The 20,772-nt window shown below is 36.8% G+C and overlaps 1 long non-coding RNA gene across 2 annotated transcripts; it reads right to left on the bottom strand.

The window, feature by feature from the left end:
* Positions 1–9,772: 9,772 nt before the first annotated feature.
* On the bottom strand, positions 9,773–14,286 carry LOC127084893 (uncharacterized). 2 transcript variants are annotated; one of them, XR_007788819.1, is made up of 2 exons: positions 14,148–14,286; positions 9,773–10,053 (listed from the first exon to the last, which is right to left on the bottom strand). It is a non-coding gene; the product is annotated as an uncharacterized LOC127084893 (long non-coding RNA). The 2 variants fall into 2 exon arrangements; XR_007788818.1 differs by lacking the exon at positions 14,148–14,286 and adding an exon at positions 11,035–11,173.
* Positions 14,287–20,772: the final 6,486 nt, after the last annotated feature.

Below are 20,772 nucleotides of genomic sequence, written 5' to 3'. Positions count from 1 at the left end.
GAACTTAATGATATATAATGATTGATTGTTACAGAAATACAATGTCACAAATAGCTTAAGATCTAGATACCATGTTACAAAAAGCTTAAGATGTAGATGATGCTCCTTGATTGGGACAGTTATTTTTGTTGTGTCCTGGTTGACAACAGATACTACATAATCTTATCATTTTATCTGTGGAATCCATCTCTGTTCTGATACGTGTGCTGTTTGGTCTTCCTTTCTTCTTTCTACGCATTTCTTCATTGTGCCAAACAATATCTCCTTCATATGGAGGCCAGTAATCCTCCATTGGTAGTACTGAAAAGCTTTGACTATATACATTCATGATGGTGTTGACCTTGTACACATCAGATAAATGGGTGTAAGCGTCTTGACGAGTATAAGCGCATGCTGCAATGACATGAGAGCAAGGTATGCGGAAGGCCTGAAATTTTCCACAATCGCACCAACTTCTGTGTAGTTTAACCGCGTAGGCTAAATTTGGTCTCCCCTCGTTGTTGCCCATTGTTTCCTGAATGCTGGAATTTTGTCTATGACGGTCAAACACTGTTACAGCGTGTGTCGTAGCTTTGATGCTCTCCTCTTTCATGACCTTCATGCAACACTCACTGAATACTTGTCCGGACATTAACACTGCACTCCATCTTTCACCTCTGGTTGCGAACATATAAGCCAACCTATAATAGGTTGATCTTACCAAGGCGGTTATCGGCAGATTTCGAATTCCTTTGAAAACCCCGTTCATGCATTCCACAATGTTTGTTGTCATGTGGCCCCATCGACAACCACCGTCAAATGCTCTTGTCCACTGCTCTACTGGGATGTTATTTATCCATCTCCCCACGTCTTCATTAGACAGTCGAATTTCATCACGATAATATTGAAATGACGGTTGAGTTAAAGCATACCCAGCATTTACCACCTTCTTGCAAAGATTCTTATCTTTTATAGCACGCATGAAGTTTTGTGCAATGTGTCTGATACAGTAGACATGTGCAATTTGAATGGCGCCCCCATGGAGTCAGTCCTCGAAACCAAGCATTCAGAACTAGCCTTGCATGCATGTACCCTATGGTGTCGCCAATTTGAATGACGCCCCCTCTTTAGGATTGTACATGGTCGCCAAATGAGGTGGAGACACCATGCAAACACAAATTTTTATGCTCTCATCCATTTGCCTATAAATACATCCACTCCTTCAACAATTCTTCCACACCAACATTCTCACTACTTCATCTATATTACTTCTTTTACAATTTCATCTTCAACAACATCTTCCAATTTCATCTACACCAACTCCCCAACAATATGTCTTTACTCACAATGGGCGAAGCACACAGAGGAACAGTTGCAAACATCGCAACATACGTAAGTTTTTTCTTATACTAATTTTTTATGTTTCATCTCCACCAACCCCATTTTATTTTGAAATACCAACTTAGTCAAGTGTTATATTATTTATATTATAGGATGTATCAAGGTTTCGAACTCGAGTCCACGAATTTGTCCCAATGGACCCGATGATTCAACCTTATGTTGAACTCGCCGGTTTTGGTCAGATTAGCAAGATTATGTCTTGGTCTATAGATAACAAGTTCATTCTAGCCTTATGCGAAAGATGGAGGCCAGAGACACACACATTTTGGTTTCCAACCGGTGAGTGTACCGTGACGTTAGAAGACGTCTACATGCTTTTAGGACTACGAATTGAAGGCAAAGCTGTTAATGGTAAGACCAACTATGCAAATCCAATTTGCATGGAGCTTTTAAACACTGATTTGTTAGATGATAATGCTAGAGGTCAAGGTATACTACTCTCACGCCTAAAGTCATATTATAATAGTTTATATTTAGATGAGCATTCTACCGAAGATGCTCGAATAATCAAAACTAGGTGTTACATTATGTTGTTACTAGGATCCTTTTTATTTCCCGAAGGTAGTGGTTCTAGCATGCATATTATGTACTTACCTCTACTTAGACATGTAGATAGAATAAGTAGTTACAGTTGGGGATCTGCATGTCTAGCCTATCTCTATAGTTCGTTGTGCAAAAACTCCCACAAAGACACATCTACATTTTCTGGATGTGCTATTTTGCTACAAGCATGGGGATGGTCAAGACTACCGTCTCTAGCACCGGTCAATAACAACCCCTTCACTTTTCCATATGCAAAAAAGTAAGTTGTTTAAATTGCTATATCTTTACTTACTTCCTTACAGTTTAGTACCCATAACTAATTTATTTTAACTTTTTGGTGTAGATGGTCGACACGCGGTATGAATTACAGCAGATGTCCGAGACAGTGTATTACTCAGTATCGCAACCTGTTGGATCACCTTCGACCGACAGACGTAAGCAAAATAACTTCATTAATTCGTCATATTATGTTGACTTTTTCTACATTCATTTAAATCCTATCGTCTTTAACATTTTAGTTCATTTGGCGTCCATACCTTAATATGGATCATGAGCATCAGGTCAACCCTGAAGACGCAGCCGTATGAATAGCATGCACACCGATAATACGGTTCACAACAGTGGAGATGCACAACACCGATCGTGTGAAGCTGCAGTTCGGTATGGTCCAGAATATCCCAGACCCCCCAGCTAGCCTAGGAGAATGGCATATGCGTAAAGTGAACGACCAATGGAACTTCAACCCTTGGCAAACCTTCGCAAGATCAGAGTGTCGCAAGTGGAAGCACCGTCATGACCATGTCTTAACTGACACAGTCATGCCAAATGAGGTAAAACCAAGTCGTACTTATATGGCTTGGTACAGATCGGTTGGATTTCAATTCATCGCCGATGATATGTACCTCTACGACCCACGCCATACAAGTTACACACAAGAAGGATCAACATCTAACCCCCAACAACATTCTCAGCCCGGTTACTCACAACCACCTATCCGTCAAACTTTCCGTTCTACAAACACACAAACATATAACCAAACCATGCCATTCACCCAACCCCAATACCAAGAACATCCCTCATACCACCACCAACAAATGGACCATCAACCTCAGACCGAACATCGCTTCGTATCCACACCATCATCCTACCAAAGTCGCCTTAGCCAAAACACTAACCGCCCCTCCTCCTACCGTAGCCAAGAACCCCAAACATCATAATACCAAAACATCCCATAACCATATCTCTTCCAAACACCCCAACAACATTTCCAACCGTTCCTAGACCCATCATTCACACCCATGTCTCCCTTCAACCGTCCCGGTCGCCCATCCATGAGTCAACCATACCCCAACTTCTCTGGCATGGGTCATGAGCTCAGCTACGCCGGTACACCATCATTGAATACTGAAGACTATGTTGAGTTGGCTGAATACCTCAATGGATCTTCTCCTGTAGGAGGTAATGACGCTCCTGGACCATCAGATGAACAAACACCGGTGCAGAATCGTCAACGTGGGTTAGGGCCAAGGGCTAGGGTAGCTAGGGGATGTGGGACCGGAGGTCGGTTAGGTGATCCCGGTCATCACCATTAGGATTCTTTGTGTAAAATCCAAATTTTATTAATATCAATTCGTATTATATCAAATTTATCTTTGTGTAAACTCCAAACATTAGGTTTCTGTGTCTAAACTCCATTTTGGCAAAATTCACATACACATGTTTTGACTGAAACCCTAATTTTGGCAAAACTACCCAACTACCTAACTCACTCATTTTTTATGATTTTGAGGTGGGACAAAGTGCATTGGAAAGTTTGAGATGTCTACTTAAATTGTTATGTTGGACAAAATTTGATAATTCTAAAATAAACACATATGATAATACAAAACATTATAGGCCACATAACAATTAAAATGTCAAAGAGTCCAAGTTCAGGTGCCCATACCTTTCTCATAAAAAATGCAAATGATGCAAATTTTTTGTCCAAATTCATTATCTTGAAAAGATCTACAACTTTTATGTTGAAGGTTTTGTCATTTGAGGCTTTTATCATTCAAACAGAAGGGCTTGAAGTTGGTCCCTTTTGGCAAAATTCACATACACATGTTTTGACAGAAACCCTAATTTTGGGTCAAGTTCGCAAGGACCTAACTCACTCATTTTTAATTATTTTGAGGTGGGACCAAGTGCATTGGAAAATTTAAGATGTCTACTTCAGTTTTTATGTTGGACAAAAATTCATAACTCTAACACAAACACATGCAATAATACAAAACATTATAGGTCAGATAACAGTTAAAATGTCAAAGAGTCCAAGTTCAGGTGCCCATACCTTTCTCAAAAAAATTGCAAATGATGCAAATTTTTTGTCCAAATTCATTATCTTGAAAAGATATACAACTTTTATGTTGAAGGTTTTGTTATTTGAAACTTTTATCATTCAAACAAAAAGGCTTAAAGTTGGTCCCTTTTGGCAAAATTCACATACACATGTTTTGACAGAAATCCTAATTTTGGGTCAAGTTCGCAAGGACCTAACTCACTCATTTTTAATTATTTTGAGGTGGGACCAAGTGTATTGGAAAATTTAAGATGTCTACTTCAGTTGTTATGTTGGACCAAATTTCATAACTCTAACACAAACACATGCAATAATACAAAACATTATAGGTCAGATAACAGTTCAAAAACTCGGAAGTCCAACTTCAAATGCCCATAACTTTCTCATAAAAAATCCAAATGATGCAAAATTTATATCCAAATTCATTGTATTGAAAATATCTACAACTTTCATGTTGAAGGTTTTTTCATTTGAGGCTTTTTTAAGAGAGTTGCCAATTGGATTGGCGCCTCCTCTTAAAAATTACACATAGGCGCCAATTGGATTGGCTAGGGCACCTGCCCTAGCCAATCCAATTGGCGCCTCCTTGCAATTTTTAAGAGGGGTCGCCAATCCAATTGGCGTCTCCTCCTAAAAGTGGGGTAGATTGGGAATTTTGCTGAAAAATGGGGTATTTTGGGAATTTTTTCGAAAAAGTGGGTTATCTCGGTAAAAAAACCACTAATTGACAGTTAAAATATATTATTAAATCATTTTAAAAATATGTTTAGATGGATACTTTTTTTAAGGTTTTGTTAGAGAGCATCTTGAAATTAAATTAACACAATAAAACAAAAAGAGAAAATAGAATGAAAGTTTTTTTTAGAAGAAATTGCGTATCCTTAGTTAGCAACAGTAAGATTAATTTTTTGAGTTGGATATGACTTTAATGAACGTCAAAGTATCTCTTTAGAAAAATTACTAAAACGTCATTGATTATTTGTATTGTACATTTATTTTTATATTTAGTAATGATCACAAGTTGATTATTTATTCTTTACTAGTTGACTTATGATGTCTAAGTAGTCTTAGTTCTTTATTTGTACAACAAGTAATTTGTACAACAAGTAATTTTAACTCCGCCAAGGTCTCCATCACCTCTTTGTTGGTAGGATTTTTTGTTTTTGGTTTTTTATAAAATGACGACGGAGTCACACCAAAACCCTTACCTCTCACACGACCGGAATACTCAGGAACATTTAGTACTCGACTAAGTACGCTCCTGCAATCCTGGACCTCGGTTGAAGGTAAGGTTTGGGATAAAGTCTCCTGAAATATTATTAGAGAAGATTAAAAATGAATTATATGTCTAACAACATTTTCGATATAATTAAAGAAATAATGTTACATATACTTACACATTCGTCATAAACATTTTGAACCGCTTCAACGACAGCCCCATCCTTCCCAACCCGAGCAGCCTTCCACAATACGTGCTCCGGAAGAGATGTTGCGTCACTTTTCTCCTCGGCTAGCTACACATTGAATCAGATTATAAGATCATCAATTATAACATATTGTGACAATGTATAAGCTCATAGCATTTGAATATACTCACAATTCTTTATTGTAACCGTGCATATCCCGTACGCCCTTTTTTGTACGGATACGCGGGTTTTGATGCCCTTTTCCGATTTTTGTCGCTTACTTCCTGGATAAAAAAGTTTAAGGCATATTAGAACCAAGTAACTTAACAATTGTATAATACCATAATTAATAGACATTACATGGAATTTTTCGTTTCTTCGTTTGGCGACAAAGTTATCCCATTCTTCGGCTGAAATAATCTCCGCATACTTCATTGGCCGTTCTGCTTCAACAAATTTTCCTTCCTCATCCTTGAGAAATTTGTTGGACAAAAAGGATCGAAATCCTCAGAGTCTTTTTCCGGCCAATTGAATACAATATTTTTGCCGGCTTTCATCGATGTGAAAGGATCTCTAAAAAACATACACATGGAGTGTGTTATTATAAGTAATATTATAACAATATATGGTCAACAAATAGTCAACAAAAAAAACATATAACAATATATGGTAAGTACCTGTATCTCGGACCATATTTTTTCTTTGCCAACCTTCAATTCCGGACTTCTCCAATTATCACATGTAATCGGAATATGTTGTCGAATAAGGAAACCAATGTAACTTGCCAATATTGAACCGTTAGGCTCAATTAGTTGGTCTTCAGCACTCCAATGTACTTCAAATTTTTCACCCTTGTCTCTTGCACGAATGATTGACTTCATAACAGTCAATCCTCGTTTGATTTCTTTTTCAACATTGTTACGTGATCCACTCGCGTCATGGGTATCGTCTTGGTTAGCCATTTAAATGTAATATAGAAATGATTCAATAAGACCCAAGTAAGACAATGACCATATTCGTGAAGCTACACAAAAAACACATTCATATACCTTCCATTTCTCTCATGTTACAACAATCTAAACTCTCTCTTTTTTTATCATTATTGAATACAAACTCACACACACCTACTGCATACAAAAGATCAATGCAAACTTATGGTGTTTGGAACATGAGCAAACTTGCATCCATAATCATCAAACTTCCAAGCACAAGCTCAAACACACTCCAAATGACATCAGTTTTCAATCAGAAATAAAAAACCTTACAACAAGGTGCTCATGAACACCATATAGTGCTCGTTTGCCCTAAACAACATTAATCAACATAATGCACAAAATGTAAAACTCAGTTTAGAAAATGCCCTAATCAAACACCTGAAGAAAGTGAACGGTAACGATGGAGAAGAGAAATACCTTCAAGGTGACGGTAACGATGGAGAAGAAAGTGAACAGCGACGGTGGACGCAGATAACTCAGTGAGCGTGAACGCAGCAGCAGAAAAAGGCGACGGCGACGACGACGGTGAGGGAGGGAGAACGAACGGAGGACGAGAGTAATCGTAGTAGAGAGTAATCGCAGTAGAGAGAAAACCCAGTTACGTAAACGAAATAGCATATAGAGAGGGAAAATAAAGAGACATGCAGTATATGTTATAATTTTAGTGTTTGACCTTAGAGGGCGCTTGTGTCAAAAAAGCGCCCTCTAAAGGGGGCCTAAGAGGGCGCTTCTAAAAGCGCTCTCTAAGGCTTTCCAAAAGCGCCTTATAAACTGGAAATTGTACATGGACTTAGAGAGCGCTTTTTTAAAAGCGCCCTCTAAGGGTACCCTTAGAGGGCGCTTTCATAAACGCGCCCTCTATTGGTGTCCCTCCATTTCCTCATTATTTTTTCGCTTCACTTTAGAGGGCGCTTTGTTACAAAAGCGCCCTCTAAAGTGCGCTGTCTATTCCAATTGTTCGCTCCTTATTTTTTCTCTTCACTTTAGAGTGCGCTTCTTTAAGAAAGCGCCCTCTAAGGTGCGCTGTCTATTCCAGTTTTTGGCGTAGTGAACTTAATCATCTAGTTATAACCTAAAGTTTTCTTTAACTTGTATTATACTTTAACACTTATTTTTAAATTAGTGTTATCACTAATTATAATGAACATCCTCTCATTTCTTTAAATTTTTCAATCTGAGTGATTTGGTTAGAATATCTGCTACTCGGTTCTCGATTTTACAATATGTTAAAGTAATATTGTCTTTGTTTACTTGATATTTTTAAGGAAGTGAAACTTAATTTTAATGTGTTTGCTCATTCGATGTGATATGTAATTCTTTAAATGCTAATTGTTGATTTGTTTTAACCATTAGTTCAACTTATTCTTTTTTCAATCTTCATTTCAATCAACAAAGATTACAGTCAAATTACTTGATAAGATACATTGTCGATTGGGATATATTCGGCTCTACAAGAAGACAAAGTCATTAATATTTGCTTCTTAACGCATAATTGGAGAATTGAATAGCTTAAACACATATCCCATTGTAATTCTTTTTTCCGTTGTTACTTCACACCAATCTTAGTTGCAAAAACAATTTAACTTTCTTAGGGCTATTCGGGGGATCAACACGAAGGAGAATTTTTACTTTGGGGATTTTTCTTTAAGTGCAACACACATTTGCGAGAGACACACCACATACTCACCCAAAATCTTAAGGTGATAGTGTCATACCCCAAGATTTGCCCTACTTCTTTCACTTTTCATCTGACTTTTGGTTTGAGATTCATCTGCATTAATTTATTCCAAATACATGTGTATCATTCACTCATGTTAACACTTACAAATAATCATCATGGATTCAAAGCTTATGGCTTGCAAAGCTAGGGTTTGTGTGTGGATAAAACCCTAGAGGTATGACTTGGGTGTTCATCTTATCATAGGGGATGTAAAACCCTAATGGCTTGATTTTTGAAGCATGAATTCAACAAGGTTCCATCATGGTACTCCTCAGGGGTCTCAAATCCTAATTCGCTGATGTTTTGGTTGTAAGGCTTCATGGATGATCTATGGGCCTTATCTGGACTTTTAAACCCTAGTTGTGGGTTCATATGTTGAAGACTTGATTGAGAATCATCCTAATTCATCCAAAGGCTTTGATTGAAGGATGTGCTATTGAAACCATAATCTCATATGCTTGAAGGCTTATGCTGGTAGGGATTGACTTAGAATCATCTTGGTTTGACTGAGACCCTAATCCATTTGGGGAGGGCCCCTGCCCAACATCTTGTCCATTATATTCACACACACTTCTGCCTCTTTCAAGATCATGTCTCATATTCATATGGTGTTGGTCATTGGTTCTTGGAGTCATGTTTGCATCAATACATTGATCTTTTGGGTTTTGGTTTGCTTTCAATCCATCAAGGTTCTTAAACCATTTTTAGGTCATCCTTGTGGGTCCATCTATGCATTTTTTAATCAGGGTTCATGTTCACCTACATAAGCCTATTCCACACAAGAAATACCTAGTTTCTAGCTTACAGTTGACTTTGATCAATTGTTGACTTTTTGGTCGACTAGTTGACTAAAATCAACCGGCCAGATTGTGATCTTTTTAAACCTACTGTGCATTGTGTTCATATCATTATCATGTCATTTCAATAATTTGGTGATTATGGCTTACTTTAGAAAATGGCATTAACCATGTTCATTTCCCTTGATTTTGTTCCATTAACCAACTCATGTGGAACTAAAAGCTTTCATTCCATAAAACATCTCATACATATAGTAAAAGGTGAATTTTGATTGGAAATATAAAGTTATATTAAAATCAGAAGTAGATTTTCAAGCATTTTTCATAAGCATTACATGTTTCAAGATTCCATACATCATGCTACAACAATCATACAAATCCATCACCATTGATTCCAATGTTTCTCAATTCAAGTTACTTTCAAGTACATACAAACCAACACAATTCAATTCGGCAAGCCATATACAATTCCAATCATTCAATATAACTTTCCATATTCAAATTAAACCATTCAAAATAACATTTAATACAAATCAATGCATATTCAAATCCATTTCCATATACAAATCCAAACAGTCAATGACTTTTCATTTCATTCAATTTCCAAACTTTTCATTCAAATTCAATTTTAAGGTTCATATACATAATCCATATTAATACATTACATATTATAAATTATGAGCAAATTCAAGAACAAGCATGAACTAACATATAACCTAAGATTCTAACATCTAAATCTAATCTAAATTCCTAAACACTAACATTCAACCACACTTCTTCATCCACCATCTTCATGCTTCATGTCTCCATTTCCCTCTAGGCCAAGTTACTCTTCCTTCCATAGAAGTACCTACAAAGGCAATAGAAGTACCTACAAAGGCAAGAAACACGTTAATAAGTTGTAGTATTCAACCTATACAACACCACATATCTTCATCCATGTTTCCAAGCTAACTTTAGCATTGCAAGATTCATATTCATTATAAGCAATATGTTCATCAATGATCAAACATCCAAACCATGGCATGATTCTAATTCACAAATAGTCCAAACTTTCTAACTGCATTAACTGCTCACTAAAGCCATTTCAAGATTCAACTAACATATTACTAACTGTTTTAAAATCAAGTCAACAATTTGAATTTCATACCAACCAATTAACAGTTCACATACTAACCGAAACTAACATAGCAAGATGTGGTTCACTAACTAACATAATTTAGATTTAACATAAATTTTCATAACCTCATTTGACAGGCCAGTAGCAGGCCAGCATTGATACCATTGATTTCCAGCTATTTGACTGCATAATAAGTCACTAAAATCAATTTCATTATAATAGAGATTGATAGGACCATTCATTCTAATTAACCACAATAAAACATTATGTTTCAGCTTCTCACAAATTTAATAAAGGATTGGATCCTATTTTGAGTTAACAACTAACTTCCAGTTAAACAGAATGACTCAATAGAATTTTTTTCCAGTTAACAAAATTCAATAAATAATCTGCATAAGTTCAGACTAACAGATTTTTTGGAGCTAACTGATAAGGCCTAACAGGACCCCAATTCCTAACAGATAGCAGAACCTGCAGCAAGATTGAAAACACATTTTTAACTACACAACCTTCCAAGAGAAAAATCAGGGGGAAAGAAAATAGAAGCAACACCAAATATCATTCACAATAAAGGATATCTGAAATTTATCCACAGAACATTTCATTTCATTTTCTAAAAACTACATTCACTTAACACTAACAATCAACTAATTTCCATCAAATTAACAGAATGCTAACATAACTGACATTAACAGAAAATCCAAACAGAGTTAATATGGATAGCAAACTTACCTTGTGATTTCTAACTGACCTAACACCTCTATTGGGTTTGCGTTTTGGGCCTAGGGCCCAAACGGATCCTTCCTATTCACCCCCTCCACGGGCTTGCACCCCCTTTCTGATCCGAGGCCCATTTTCATTTTTTTGGGCATTACTTTTTTTTTGTTGGTTGATTATATTAGTTTAATTAGAGGATTAAGATTTAATTGGTTGAATTAGGATTTTAAATCTTGATTTGTTTAATTAGGTTTATTAGATTTTAGGATTAATATAGTTATTAGAATTTAATTAGGATTAGGTTTTAATTAGTTTAATTAGATTTTAAGACTTCACACCAGTCTTAGTTGCAAAAACAATTTAACTTTGTTAGGGCTATTCAGGGGGATCAACATGAAGGAGCATTTTTACTTTGGAGATTTTTCTTTAAGAGCAACACACATTTGCGAGAGACACGCCACATACTCACCCAAAATCTTAAGGTGATAGTGTCATACCCAAAAAATTTCCCCACTTCTTTTACTTTTCATCTGACATTTGGTTTGAGATTCATCTGCATTCATTTATTCCAAATACATGTGTATCATTCATTCATGTTAACACTTGCAAATAATCATCATGGATTCAAAGCTTATGGCTTGCAAAGCTAGGGTTTGCGTGTGGATAAAACCCTAGAGGTATGACTTGGGTGTTCATCTGATCATAGGGGATGTAAAACCCTAATGGCTTGATTTTTGAAGCATGAATTCAAAAAGGTTCCATCATGGTACTCCTCAAGGGTCTCAAATCCTAATTTGCTGATGTTTTGGTTGTAAGGCTTCATGGATGATCTATGAGCCTTATCTGGATTTCTAAACCTTAATTAGGGGTTCATATGTTGAAGACTTGATTGGGAAGCATCATAATTCATCCAAAGGCTTTGATTGAAGGATGTGCTATTGAAACCCTAATCTCAGATGCTTGAAGGCTTATGCTGGTAGGGATTGACTTAGAATCATCTTGGTCTGACTGAAATCCTAGTCCATTTGGGGAGGGCCTTTGCCTAAATCTTGTCCATTATATCCATACACTCTTCTGGCTCTTTCAAGATCATGTCTCATATTCATATGGTGTTGATAATTAGTTATTGATTCTTGGAGTCATGTTTGCATCAATACATTGATCTTTTGGGCTTTGATTTGCTTTCAATCCATCAAGGTTCTTAAACCATTTTTTAGGTCATCCTTGTGGGTCCATCTATGCATTTTTTAATCAGGGTTCATGTTCACCTACACAAGCCTATTCCACACAAGAACTCCCTAGTTTCTACCTTACAATTGACTTTGGTCAACACTTTGGTCAATTGTTGACTTTTGGGTCGACCAATTGACCAAAGTCAACCAGCCAGATTATGATCTTTTTAAACCTACTGTGCATTGTGTTCATATCATTATCATGTCATTTCAATAATTTGGTGATTAGGGCTTACTTTAGAAAATGGCATTAACCATGTTCATTTCCCTTGATTTTGTTCCATTAACCAACTCATGTGGAATTAAAAGCTTTCATTCCATAAAACATCTCATACATATAGTAAAAGGTGAATTTTGATTGGAAATATAAAGTTATATTAAAATCAGAAGTAGATTTTCAAGCATTTTTCATAAGCATTACATGTTTCAAGATTCCATACATCATGCTACAACAATCATACAAATCCATCACCATTGATTCCAATGTTTCTCAATTCAAGTTACTTTCAAGTACATACAAACCAACACAATTCAAATGGGCAAGCCATATACAGTTCTAATCATTCAATATAACTTTCCATATTCAAATTAAACCATTCAAAATAACGTTTAATACAAATCAATGCATATTCAAATCCAAACATTCAATGACTTTTCATTTCATTCAATTTTCAAACTTTTCATTCAAATTCAATTTTAAGGTTCATATACATAATCCATATTAATACATTACATATTATAAATTATGAGCAAATTCAAGAACAAGCATGAACTAACATATGAACTAAGATTCTAACATCTAAATCTAATCTAAATTCCTAAACACTAACATTCAACCACACTTCTTCATCCACCATCTTCATGCTTCATGTCTCCATTTCCCTCTAGGCCAAGTTACTCTTCCTTCCATAGAAGTACCTACAAAGGCAAGAAACACGTATTCAACCTATACAACACCACATATCTTCATCCATGTTTCCAAGCTAACTTTAGCATTTCAAGATTCATATTCATTATAAGCAATATGTTCATCAATGATCAAACATCCAAACCATGGCATGATTCCAATTCACAAATAGTCCAAACTTTCTAACTGCATTAACTGCTCACTAAAGCCATTTCAAGATTCAACTAACATATTACTAACTGTTTTAAAATCAAGTCAACAATTTGAATTTCATACCAACCAATTAACAGTTCACATACTAACCGAAACTAACATAGCAAGATGCGGTTCACTAACTAACATAATTTAGATTTAACATAAATTTTCATAACCTCATTTGACAGGCCAGTAGCAGGCCAGTAGCAGGCCAGCATTGATACCATTGATTTCCAGCTATTTGACTGCATAATAAGTCACTAACATCAATTTCATTAAAATAGAGATCGATAGGACCATTCATTCTAATTAACCACAATAAAACATTATGTTTCAGCTTCTCACAAATTTAATAAAGGATTGGATCCTATTTTGAGTTAACAACTAACTTCCAGTTAAACAGAATGACTCAATAGAATTTTTTTCCAGTTAACAAAACTCAATAAATAATCTGCATAAGTTCAGACTAACAGATTTTTTGGAGCTAACTGATAAGGCCTAACAGGACCCCAATTCCTAACAGATAGCAGAACCTGCAGCAAGATTGAAAACACATTTTTAACTACACAACCTTCCAAGAGAAAAATCAGGGGGAAAGAAAATAGAAGCAACACCAAATATCATTCACAATAAAGGATATCTGAAATTTATCCACAGAACATTTCATTTCATTTTCTAAAAACTACATTCACTTAACACTAACAATCAACTAATTTCCATCAAATTAACAGAATGCTAACATAACTGACATTAACAGAAAATCCAAACAGAGTTAATATGGATAGCAAACTTACCTTGTGATTTCTAACTGACCTAACACCTCTATTGGGTTTGCGTTTTGGGCCTAGGGCCCAAACGGATCCTTCCTATTCACCCCCTCCACGGGCTTGCACCCCCTTTCTGATCCGAGGCCCATTTTCATTTTTTTGGGCATTACTTTTTTTTGTTGGTTGATTATATTAGTTTAATTAGAGGATTAAGATTTAATTGGTTTAATTAGGATTTTAAATCTTGATTTGTTTAATTAGGTTTATTAGATTTTAGGATTAATATAGTTATTAGAATTTAATTAGGATTAGGTTTTAATTAGTTTAATTAGATTTTAAGACTTGATTAGATTTTAGAAATATTAGTATAATTAGGATTTTAGAAGAGAACTTGCTATGGCTAAACCCGTTGTTGATAAGAAACCTTTGAAAGATTATGTAGTTCCGACGGAAAAGGAACCGTACTACAACATCATGCACTCGTCTATTCAGGCAAACAATTTCGAATTTAAACCTTCATTGATAGGTATGATCCAACAAGACCAATTTTCAAGGTTACCTTCAGAAAACCGAAACTTACACCTGTCAATTTTTGTCAATAATTGTGGTTCTGTTAAGGTGATTGGCGTCGACCAGAATGATATTCGCCTAAGACTTTTTCCCTTATCTTTAAGAGATCGAGCGCGAGCTTGGCTTCAATCCTTGCCTGCCAATTCGATAACCTTTTGGGGGCTCAATTGGAAGGCGCTTTTCTCGAACGGTATTTTCCGCAGAGTAAAACATTCTAAGTTAGGTATGAGATAAATAATTTTAGGCAAGAAGAAAGGGAATATATGTTTGACGCATGAAAGTGTTTTAAGGACTTGTTAAGGATTTTCCCTTTCCATGGGCTCGAAAAACGGATAATAATCCACACCTTTTATAACGGTCTCCTTTACTCCACAAGGATGGACCTTGTTTCGGCTTCTGGCAGAGCCCATATGAATAGTCTATAAGATGTGGCCTATAATCTTATAGAGGAGATGGAGAAAAACTGTCATTCTTGGGGAAGCACGTGACAAGTCACCACTAAAACCACCTCTGAAACTAGTGGATGTATGAAGTGAGTCAACTTGATCACATGAATTCTAAAGTCGATGCTCTTCATAAGAAAATTTATGACTTGAGCATCACCTCTCATACCCTTACCTGTGTAGCCTCTATTTCCCCCACGAACTTCAACTGTGAAATTTGCGGCATAAACATGCATACGACTAATGATTATCAAATGATTCTCAACGGAGGATCTATTCAAGAAAATGTGAACTTTGTGAATAATTACTAATAAAACAATCCGTACTCGAATAACTACAACCTCGGGTGGCGAAACCACCCAAATTTTTCTTAGAAAAGTAACCAACCTCAACAGATTAGGGGACCACCAGGTTTCCAAAATGTTGCCTCAGCTACCCAAAATAAATCTAATTTAGGGTTGATGGTGGAGAACTTCATAGCGACACAAACTCGCCTAAATGAAGTGTTCAAAAATCAAAACCTCCATATCAACAAAATCCTTAGGCAGTTAAAAACCAAGGTTTATGGCATTGATACACATTCTAAGATGCTGGAGACTTAAATCTCCCAAGTTTCTCAGCAACAAGCATCCACCTCCGTCCCTCCAGGATCTTTTCTGGGACAACTTGAGCAAAATCCCAGGGGGCATCTGAATGCTATAACCACCCTAAGTAATGATCAGTTGGTTAGTTTAAAGGGGAAGGAAATAGAGTTTGAGAAAAAAATTAGGAAGATAATTGGTGAGATTAAGAAAGACACACAAGCGCCACCTGAAAAAGAGGTCATTGAAGAGGAAGGGAAGAAGGCAACTCTCATTGTTTCACCCCCTATAAAGTTTAGATTTTGTCTCAGAAAGAAACTGTTAAAACTAAGAACGAAGTCTGTCTTAGGGGCTTCGTAGAGTTATTGAAAAAACTATACGCTAATATCCATTTTTCTGATACTCTATCTCAAATGCTAACCTTTGAGAAAATCTTAAAGATAATCCTTTCCAAGAAAAGTAAATTGAAGGATCATGGAACCATAAAACTTACTACTAAATGTACTGCTTTGATCCAACATGGAACGCCCCCTAAGTTAGGAGACCCTGGAGACTTCTCAATCCCTCGTGAGATAGAAGATTTGAAATGTCCTAACGCTATTTGTGATCTTGGTGTTAGTGTTATCATGATACCCCTAGCCATTTATAGGAGGCTTAACCTATGAGAGATGAAACCCTCTAACTTATGTCTACAACTTGCCGATGGGACGGTAAAACCTGTGTTGGGAGTTCTAGAGGGCGTGCCCGTCAAAGTTAGAAACCTATACATAGCCACCGACTTTGTGGTTATGGATGTAGAGAAGGATCGTAGTATTCTTATTATCCTAAGGAGACCTTTCATGGCTACGGGCGTAACGGTTATATATGTTAAACATGCAATGTTGACCATTGAGGTAGGGGAAGATATGTTAGGATTTTATTTCCCTAATGATCAGGATCTTTTTGATGCCCAAAACTCTCATTATAACCTTAACCTTATATGAGAGAAAATCACATGGGGTGGGTCTAAAAAGAAATAAAGAGAGAAAAAGGAGGTTCGTGAGGAAGTAGATTCGGTGTATGAACTTCCGCAAAGGAAGAAAAAGAATGGATGTATGACTTAGATGAAGAGGACCGGTTGGAGTACCAAGTTATAAAAAGGGAATGCTAAGGACCCAAGTTTGAATATGGAACCCTCTTGAATGGAAATACTCGAGAATCGTCAAGCCATGCGACGTTAAACAAAGTGCTACGTGGGAGGCAACCCACACCTTTTCGTACTAATCTATTTTCTTGATCATTTTCATTTTTGTTGTTTTCTTTTCAAGTAATCAATTGGTACTCACAGGAGAAGGCAAAATAAATTGGTACAGTTGAAAAGTTTAGAGGAATCGACGCTGAATCTCTGCTTAGAAAAACTGAACCAAAACTAAGAAAAACAAAAAAAAAATAACGATGAAACCAACAAGCTATTATGGGCACCTGTAACAACCATTATGGGTCGTAATAGCTCCCATACTCTTAGCCATCCAAATTGCCACACTTCCTACAAAATGCAGAGGCATGTTACGGCCACCTATAATAGCTATTACGGGCCATAATAGGGCCTAGCAAAAAAAATCAATTTTTTGAAAGACCCTCTCTCCTAATCAGCAATCCACCACCTCTCCCACATACAATTAACCTCATTCAATATCCATAAACACAAATCAAGTTTAATTTTAAACCACATTATCTTATTACCTTTCTCTCTCCAATCTTACCATCTTCATCTCTTTATCTCTCTCTCTCTCTCTCTCTCTCTCTCTCTCTCTCTCTCTCAACTTATATAAACTCCACCAAAAACCAACCTTAAAACCTTCACTTTTACCCACATACCAACTAAAAACCACAAACACACTTTACAAAACCTTTCTAATTCCTCACCCTTAACAATATTTCGAGTTCGATTTCGGCAAAATCAAAAGTTTGAATTCTCTACTTTTCAAAACTCAAGAATGCCTTCCAAGATAATTCCTGTTGATTCTAAGTGTTGGCAGCAATTTTGGTGAAACAAAGAGTGTTCACGAGATGTTATGTGTGATGTCTTAACATGAGATATCCTATGTACCTGCTGGAGTTCAAGAACATGTGCATGCAGGATTGTTTCAGAATGCCACATACAATGCCATGGCTTCTGATATTGGATGTACCTGTTGGAGCTTAAATGAAAGACATGTTTATGCAGGATTGTTTCAGATGACATACACAAGGTCATGGCATCTGATATGGTTGTACCTGCTGGAAGTTATAAAAGGAATTATTGGATTATGCAGGATTTTTCTAGGATGCCAGACCTGATGTCATGACATCTTGTACACAGAACATTCAGTATGAATGTCTGGTGTTTTGTGACTGCACAATTAATGGCAATCTGTGTATGATTGAAGATCTGATTGGCAGGCGCATTCAATCATGGATTACAACCAAATTTACTTATTTTTCAAGGAGATCTAACCGGCTGTTATAAAAAGATTTGATTGGAAAATAGATTTAGGGTTTTCAAGATGTCCAAGCCCAGCTGAAAGCTTCTATAAAAAGGGACTTGGAAAACCTGTTTGAAGACACAACCAAGACTGAGCGAAATATAGAGAGAGAGCTAGGGTTTGTGTCTGTTTAGTCGTGAGACTTGTAGGTCATTCAAGTCATCCATTGATGATTGAATTGGACTAATTTGTGATTGTAATTTGTCACTCTAAAGCTGTTAAGCAAGAGTGTGTGTCTTCTTGATCAAAGATGTGAAGCAAGATCAAGAGTGTGTCTTCTTGATTGAAACTGTGAAGTAAAATCAAGAGTGTGTAATTGAAAAGTATTTTCTTTTCACAAGGAATTGTTGTTTAAAATCACTGGTGTATGATTGTAGGGAAGCGAGTGGGTTCTCATATCTAAGAGTGCTTAGGTAGAAATTGCACGGGTAGAGATTAGGTGAGAAAGACTGTAACTTGTTGAAGTGTACGGAGAGTCTTTGAACTAATTCTATTTTATTGAATTTCCTTCCTGGCTTGGTAGCCCCCAGACGTAGGTGAGTTGCACCGAGCTGGGTTAACAATTGCTTGTGTTATTTGCTTTACCATTCTGTATATTTATCCATTGTATGTGAACAGATATTAGTGTTGTGACATTACCTTCGACATCTTATATCTGATACCAGAATTTCAATTGGTATCAGAGCAGGCATCCTGCTCTGGTTCTGGGTGAGATCTAGGGACAATACTTTCTGGTACAATGGAGAGAGATGGAGGATCTGTTCATAGGCCCCCAATATTGGATGGTTCTAACTATGACTATTGGAAACCTCGAATGGTAGCTTTTTAAAAATCTCTTGATAACAAGGCTTGGAAGGTTCTGTTGACAGGCTAGGTGCACCCTGTTGTTACTAAAGAAGGAGAAGCCATTGCTGAGAAGAAGCATGAAGAACAATGGTCCAAGGAGGAGGATGATCTTGCTCTTGGAAACTCTAAAGCCTTGAATGCAATATTCAATGGGGTAGACAAGAATATTTTCAGGCTAGTAAACAACTGTGAAGTGGCCAAAGATGCTTGGGACATTCTCAAGACCACTCATGAAGGCACCTTTAGGGTAAAGTTGTCTAGACTCCAGCTGCTCACCTCCAAGTTTGAAAACTTAAGGATGAAAGAAGATGAAAACATTCATGAATTTCACATGAATATTCTTGAAATTTCTAATGCTTCAGGAGCTCTGGGAGAGAAGATGACAGATGAAAAACTGGTAAGAAAAATACTTAGGTCACTCCCTAAGAGATTTGCAATGAAGGTGACTGCCATAGAAGAATACCAGGACATTTCCAACATGAGGGTAGATGAGCTAATTGGTTCCCTCCAAACCTTTGAGATAGGATTGAATAATGGTCTTGAAAAGAAAACAAAGAGCATAACCTTTATGTCAAACACAGAAGAGGAAAAGAGTCAGGAGGTTGATGAAGATTTGGTCAATGAAGTAACAATGCTGGGAAGACAGTTCAATAAACTGTTGAAAAAGATGGATGTAAGATCTAAGACAAATGTCAAGAACATCTCATCTGACATCAGTAAATCCAACAATGCTGGAAGAAGAGCAAGATCAGATGAGAAGCCCAAAGAAGGAAAAGAGGTACAATGCTATGAATGTGATGGGTATGGACACATCAGGACTGAACATGGAACCTACCTCAGGAAACAGAAGATGAGTCTGGCTGCCACTTGGTCTGATGAGAGTGAAACTGAGGAGGCTGCAAATCTTGTGACTGCTTTGACAGGATGATGGGGATCTGATGAAGACTCAAGTGATGGTGAAGTAACCTTTGAAGAATTGGCATCTACCTACAGAGAGTTGTGCAAACAGGTTGAACACCATAAGAAGGAAATAACTCAACTTGAGAATGAGAAGGAAGAATACTTGGAAACCATCTCCAATTTACAAACAGAAGCAGTGGTTCTGAATGCCAAGCTAGTGGAAAATCCACAAGCTGAAAGACAGAAGATAGCACAGCTGGAAGGTGAGAAGGCAGACCATGTGAAAACTATCTCTAAGTTGAAAACTGAAGTCATGTTCCTAAATTCTAAACTAGAAGAGATGACCAAGTATGTAAGGATGTTAAGCAATGGATCTGATTCCTTAGACAAGATTCTCCAAACTGGACAAATAGAAGGAGACAAATCTGGAATTGGATATAATGACTCAAAGCCTGAGAGCAGCTACACTGGTGCCAAACCTCAAGCCAAACCTAAGTGCATCCATAACAAAAAATAAACCTGTGATGTCACATCATATGTCACAACACTAGAGAAAAAAACAGCAGAAAGGGAAACACCAAAGATGGAGATGCCATCACTGTGGGAAATTTGGTCATCTAAAGTCGTTCTGCTATAAACTGTATGGTTATCCTAGGCCTGCTCATCATCAGAATCACTATCAATCCAGACCCAAACAGTACAGACCTATCATTAAGAAGCAATGGATTCCTAAGACTAATGTTACAGGTTTGATTGCTCACATTCCCCTAAGAATCTCAGTCAAAGAAGAGTGGTACTTTGATAGTGG

The sequence above is a fragment of the Lathyrus oleraceus genome, chromosome 5, assembly GCF_024323335.1.
Source record: "Lathyrus oleraceus cultivar Zhongwan6 chromosome 5, CAAS_Psat_ZW6_1.0, whole genome shotgun sequence".
In the NCBI taxonomy this organism is placed as follows: domain Eukaryota; kingdom Viridiplantae; phylum Streptophyta; class Magnoliopsida; order Fabales; family Fabaceae; genus Lathyrus; species Lathyrus oleraceus.
The sequence above is the reverse complement of the archived record's forward strand: the minus strand, read 5'-3'. Positions and strand labels throughout refer to the sequence as shown.